Consider the following 6,688-nt stretch of genomic DNA (forward strand, 5'->3'; position numbering starts at 1 on the left):
TGTCTTCTGTGAGATGTTTGAGACACACGGGCACTAGTAGTAGTATACCATGGTTCCACAAGAGATAGAGGTTGTTATCGTTGGGAGTAGTCGTAGTCTATACAGGAGACTCGCAACTTCCTTGGTCTGGCTCGACATTACAGACGATTCGTTGGGGGTTTTCCATGCGTCGTTATGCCAATGACATGCCTGACCAGGAAAGGCGTGAAGTTCACGTGGTTCGAGGACTAGAGACCAGCTTCCAGGAGCTAAAGCGGAGACTAGTGTTCGCTCCGATTTTGGTTTTACCTTCTGAAGAGGACGGATTCGTGCTCTATACCGACGCATCTCTACAAGGTTGGGCGTTGTTTTGATGCAGCACGGTAGGGTAGTCTACTACTTCTCGACAGTTGCATGAGGAGAACTACCCAGTACATGACTTGTGGCTGATCGCCATTATTTTTGCCTTAAAGATTTGGCAATGTTATATGTACGGTGTTACATTCGAGATTCTCACTGACCATAAGAGTCTCAAATATCTGTTCACTTAGAAAGAAACTTAATCTCCGTCTGAAGAGATGGATGGAATTTCTGAAGGATTACGATTGCACCATTAGCTATCACCTGGGGAAAAGCTAATGTGATTGCTGATGCACTTAGCCGGAAGTCTAGAGGGACTTTGGCTTGCCACTGAGTTGTGGTTACAGACTTGGAGGAGCAGGGATCTACAGAGCAGGGTATTTTGGTTACTATGGTTGCTCAGTCGTCGATCAGGACGAAGATCCGAGAGGCACAGGCTGGTGATCAGCATTTGCAGTTCATTAGCAGTCAGATAGCTTCCGAGCAGCAGACCGAGTTTACACGAGACGAGGAGGGTATCATATACTTCCGAGGCAGATTATGCGTACCTCAGTCTCATCCGGTCTTACAGGAGCTACTTCAGGAGGCTCACCATTCTCGATTTGCGATCCATCCAGGCGGGACCCGTATGTATCGAGACTTGAGGCGTTCCTAATGGTGGAACGGCATGAAGAAAGACATCGCGGATTTCGTAGCTAGATGTCTTGTCTGTCAGCAGGTGAAGGCTGAGCATCAGAGACCTGCAGGATTACTTCAGCGGATTCCTATTCCTGAGTGGAAGTGGGATCACATTACCATGGACTTTGTGGTAGGATTGCCGAGGACACGACGAGGCCATGACGCGATTTGGGTAATCGTTGATCGATTAACCAAATCCGCGCATTTCTTAGCGATCCGGAGGACTGATCCCCTTGATCAATTGGCAGATCTGTATTGTCGAGAGATCATCAGACTACATGGTGTTCCGTTGAGTATCATTTCGGATAGAGATCCACGGTTTACGTCACGTTTCTGGCAGAGTCTGCAGCAAGCCTTGGCCATGCAGCTCCGATTTAGTACAGCTTTCCATCCGCAGACAGATGGACAGTCAGAGCAGACCATTCAGACTTTAGAGGACCTGCTGAGGTCATGTGTTATGGATTTCGAAGGCAGTTGGGAGGACCACTTACCGTTAGTAGAGTTTGCTTACAACAACAGCTTTCATTCGGCTATCCAGATGGCACCGTTTGAGGCGTTGTATGGTAGACCTTGTCGGACACCCGTCCTCTGGGATGAGGTTGGAGAGGCCCAGTTGTTGGGACCTCAGAGAGTTCAGCAGGATGCAGAGTTGGTCCGTACTATCAGACGGAGGATGTCAGAGGCGCAGGATCGCCAGAAGAGTTACGCTGATCGGAGACGCAAACCACTAGAGTTCTCTGTTGGTGACAATGTATTTCTGCGAGTTTCACCCACGAAAGGGGTGAAGAGATTTGGCATCAGAGGTAAGCTAGCTCCGCGGTACATTGGTCCTTTCGAGATCTTGGAGAGGATCGGAGTAGTAGCTTACCGACTGACACTACCACCGTCCCTGTCAGGCGTCCATGATGTATTCCATGTATCGATGCTGAGGAGATACGTACATGACCCGACACATGTGCTGGCAGATATCCCAGTTCCAGTTCAGCCTGACATTACTTATGAGGAGGTTCCGGTACGGATACTCGACCGGAAAGAGCGTCAGTTGCGGAACAGGACTATCCGGCTGGTTAAAGTCGGATGGCAGCATCATTCAGACGAGGAGGCTACTTGGGAGCTCGAGGATACTATCCGAGCTCGATATCCCCATCTTTTCACTTAAGGTATGTGATTTAGTTTACCGTTCAGCATTTATACTTTCTATCTGTCGTTAGTACTTGCTGATGGTAGATAACGAAATTTGGGGACCAAATTTTTATTAGTGGGGGAGAATGTAAAATACCGAAAAATAGGCGGATATTAATAAGGGATTTTTCTGAAATTTTTGGAAATTTTCCGGGAATTTTTCAGAGCTCGTACGGACAAGTTAACGGGGATAAAGACGGGGCCCGGAAAAGCCTATTTAGGCTACCCCATTTAAGTGAGAAAATGCTTATAATTACATTTCCTTTTACTTTTATTTTCCTTTATTTTTACATTTTCTGTTCTCCTCATCGAAGCCTTGCGCCCGAGCTCTCTTCTCCCCGACGCCGCCTTGCTCTTTTCTCCTCTTTGCCCTAACCGCCGGCTGTAGCGGTTCCTCCCTTCATCTTCTCCTCTTCTCGGTGAAGCCGAGCCTGTCCTCCCGACGCCACCCCATGCCCTAGCCTCTCCTCCCTCACGCGCGCCACTGCCGTTCCGACGCTGAGACACCACCAGCCACAGGAACTCCAGTCGCCTGAGCCCTAGCCGGTGCCACCACAGTCCTCTTCCTCTACAGACTTGGTGTCTCTGTGCCCTAGCGTTGGCCCGCCGCCGAGCCTTGGTCGCCTCACAGCCACTCTTTGCCGCCGGCCTTCCTCAGCCCTAGTTGTCCGGCCGACTCCTCCTCCTTCCCGAGCCACACCGTGCCTTAGATTTGGGCCAAAGCCGCGACACCCCTCTCTTCAGCGACATCTGAGCACAGCCAACTGCCGTCCCTCTCTGCCCTAGCGTCGGCAGCCAACCAATTAGCCTACACGGGTTCTCTGTGCCATTGTTTTCCTTTGTGCTACACTGTCCTTCCAGCGCTGGATCTTAGCCTCGGGTTGCTGTGAAGTGCAGACAGTGAGTAAGGTGATCAGACCCCCAAGGTGAGCCTTGATTTGGTCTTGCATGGTTGAGCATGTACACACTGTGAATTGGACATTGGATTTGTCTTGGTGCTGTTTTGGAAGGGTTAACTTGCTAGGTAACGGTTCCACCTCGCTCCGGATAGGATTGTTGGCAGCAACTTCGTCTACTGTGCTGCAACAGCGAATCTTCACCAGCTGTGATTTGAGGTGAAAATGTGTTTTGTGTATGAATTGATACGTACCTAATTTGGTTATAGGATGATACATTGATGGCGGATCCTTGTTGTAGATTGAGTTGGTTTTAAATGAATCTAATGGAACGATTAGGGTTAAGACCATTAACCTTAGTCAATGGTTAGATTTAATTTTGGGTAGGTAATTGGTTATGTTAATTAGGGTTTTTCCCTGATATTAGTTTCGTGGATTTTATTAAGCTATTTAAATTCATTTGAATTGTAGCTAAATAAAATATATCTATATGTTCGACACAGGACTTTGATTCGGGACGGTATCTCGACGAGTATCTTGATTACCGGATTGGACCACTTTATTGGAGGCGGGTACTTTGACTTATGTCTTTTGATATGCATAATAAAGTGTTTAACATATAGCAATGATTGTGTTATCCTTTTGATTCGGTTGGTCACTACATGATCTGTTACATGTTGTTTGTTTATTTATTATACACTGCATGTTATTATTGACCTGACCATGCATGCTTTCGGTAGTGACCCAACCATATGATACATCATGTTCAGGACCTAGGGTTTATTTGATACCCTATCTGTTTGTGTACCTTCCATCTGATACATTGACTTGTGGTACACCTTTTATTTATGTATGGATCTTGCTATGCTATTCATGATATTGCCATGTTTAGAGGCATGCATCATTTTGCATGATTGCATGCTGTGCGGTTGTCTGCTCCATTATTGTGAGCGTATCGTCAGTTACATGTATCTGTACACACCACCACTCATGGGTTAGGGGTATATCAGACAGGTGTGTGGCAGTGCTGCTGTTTGGCTCCGTTGGTCTGGTGACTCAGCGTGGTAGCTGGCAGTCAGTTCCGCTCTATTTGGCTCCGTTGGTTTAGTGTAGCAGCGTTGTAGCCGGCAGGCAGTTGGACTTTGTTTGGCTCCGTTGGTCCGCTCATGGGTAGTGTGTCTCAGCGTGGTAGCCGGCAGAGATTTCCTCCCCGTCATCGTGTACCGGGAGATTCGAGAATTGTGCTCCCCCATTTATGATTTGGGGTAGGAGTATGTATGTACTCCGACAGCATCCCGTCCACTCGGTCACTCATCAGGGGCAGTGATGTCAGAGTGCACGGTTGTCACAGCCCTACCCACTCGGACTCACCGTTGTGTGTGAGATGGCTGACTGGCGTCAGGGGTGACCATGTCATTGGCATCATATGCATGATGCATTGATTGTTTGTGTTTGCTGCATTTACTTGCTGCATTTATTTGGATGCATATGATTGACATGCATATAGGTTTATGACACTCTCGGTCTGACGACCCAGATATCTTTTTACCTTGATACTGGTTAGTACAGTTCTCCTGTTTTTGTTTCAGTTGCATTTATCCTTCTCGTATTCAGGAGACTGTACGCATGATTAGTGTTGTCTATTATTTACTTTATTTTGCATATCAGTTGTACCTGCTGAGTGTTGGACTCACCCCGCCTCCATTGTTGTTATATTTTCAGGTTGAGGCTGTCCGGAGCAGTTCCAGTCGCTGGTCCCCACAGCACGTAGTGCTAGTCCTCTGCTGGTTTTGAGTTGTTATTTTATTTTAGCTTTTCTCTATCAGACTTTGTTTTAGTCTTGTTTTAGATTTTACATATGGATATTGTATGGAATCCTTCCGTTTAATGGACTTTTGGTATGATTTGGATTTTATTCTACTACATGCCTGCCTGGACGGCAGAAGAGGTGAGTTCGTCGGATTTGAGTTTTACGAGTGTAGTTGAGTAGGGTGGATTTCGAGTCAGAGTACTATTGTTTGTGATTACTATTATTAACTGCGTGGTTGTTACAGCCAGAGGCTGAATATCTATATAAACTGCGTGGTGATTGTTTTTATTTATTGTTATAATTCCAGTCGACTGTGGCTGAGGTATATGTGTTATGTAGAAGTTTCAGATTGTCCGCCGTACAGGGGAGATGCTGCCGAAATTTCTTCGGACAGGGACTCCTCTGGGGTGTGACACTTACAACCTTCACAATGTATACGGACTATAAGAACACATGTCTGCAATTGAAAACATGTACTGATTAATACGCATGAAAGTCAATATTTTCTACAAATAATTCAATTCTCATTTCATTAAAAAAAATAGAAATTAAAAATTAAAAACATATTATTGAAGAAATCACAATGAAATCCTGAACAATGTACTTGGTGTTGATTTCTTAGCAAAGATTTGGATATACCATTTTTATTAGTCATCTCGTCTAAGAGTCTCTGAGTTATCTGAAATGATTCTTAATAAATAAATGGCAAATCTAAAATCATTTAACTGAGCTCTTACTAGTTTCTAGAACTAAAACCCTCATCAACGATCTCTAACCCTTGCAGAATCGAGGACAAATAAAACTAACCTTATTCATTGGCTTTGTAGGATCGAGGAGTTATCTTGGATAGCCATAAACCAGGGAAACAATACTGCAGAGGCAAATCAAGCATAAGAGAAGGCGCATATCAATGGTAAAGAGCAGAAAAGCGATCAATCCTAAGTCAAGTGCGAGAAATCAAACCAAATTTAGGAAAACAAGCATGTTTTTATAGGAAACTTACATCAAGATGCTGCTGCATGATCTTGGGCTTCTTCTTCAGCTGCAGAGGGAGACGGCGGTTAGCCACGGCAAGGCCCACGCCGGCGGCCAGACGCCGGCCAGCCAGCGCCTGGCAGTGGCCAGCGGCAAGGCAGCGCCTGGCGGCGGCCAGCACGCGCCGGAGAGAGGGAGATCCGAGAGCAGTGGGCTTACTAATCGAAAACCTTCCACCGCCGGAGATCAAGCGGTCGTCGCATATCACGCCACCGTCATTGGTTGGAGATGTGGCCGAAACCCTGGAAATCGCAGGTTGGAAGGGGAACGGGGGAGAAAGAAATGGGGAAGAAAACAAGAATTGGGATGGGATATAGATATAGGGTTATCAGCATCAAAAAATTTTTGTTCCCAATTTTGACCCTAATTTTGGGACGAATCCTGGATTCGTCCCAAAATCTGGGACGAATTCAGGAATTCGTCCCAGAATTTAAATTTTTTTTAATAAAAAAGGAGAAAAAATCAAAAGGAATAAATACAGATCTAGAGACATCGGAATTTAATGAAACAAGTTTCTATGCGTTCGTATCATTGTCCTGATCGTAAATATCTTCATAAAAATATTTTTGACCAAATATATTTATTTTCGGAATTTTTTAATCCCAATTTGACTTAATTTGGTGTTAAAAATTCTAATCACTGAAAATAATAATTAAAAATTATGGATGATGACGTATTTACGATCAGCTCAATAATACGGATGCATAAAAACTTGTTTCATCAAATTCCGATGTCTCTAGGTCCATAT

General features: G+C 45.2%; 1 long non-coding RNA gene across 1 annotated transcript; it reads right to left on the bottom strand.

Annotated features, from left to right (window-relative positions):
* Positions 1–5,322: 5,322 nt before the first annotated feature.
* Positions 5,323–6,020, bottom strand: LOC122000114. Its single transcript, XR_006116951.1, has 3 exons — positions 5,909–6,020; positions 5,713–5,776; positions 5,323–5,362 (listed from the first exon to the last, which is right to left on the bottom strand). It is a non-coding gene; the product is annotated as an uncharacterized LOC122000114 (long non-coding RNA).
* Positions 6,021–6,688: the final 668 nt, after the last annotated feature.

This window comes from Zingiber officinale, chromosome 7A (genome assembly GCF_018446385.1).
Source record: "Zingiber officinale cultivar Zhangliang chromosome 7A, Zo_v1.1, whole genome shotgun sequence".
Classification (NCBI taxonomy): domain Eukaryota; kingdom Viridiplantae; phylum Streptophyta; class Magnoliopsida; order Zingiberales; family Zingiberaceae; genus Zingiber; species Zingiber officinale.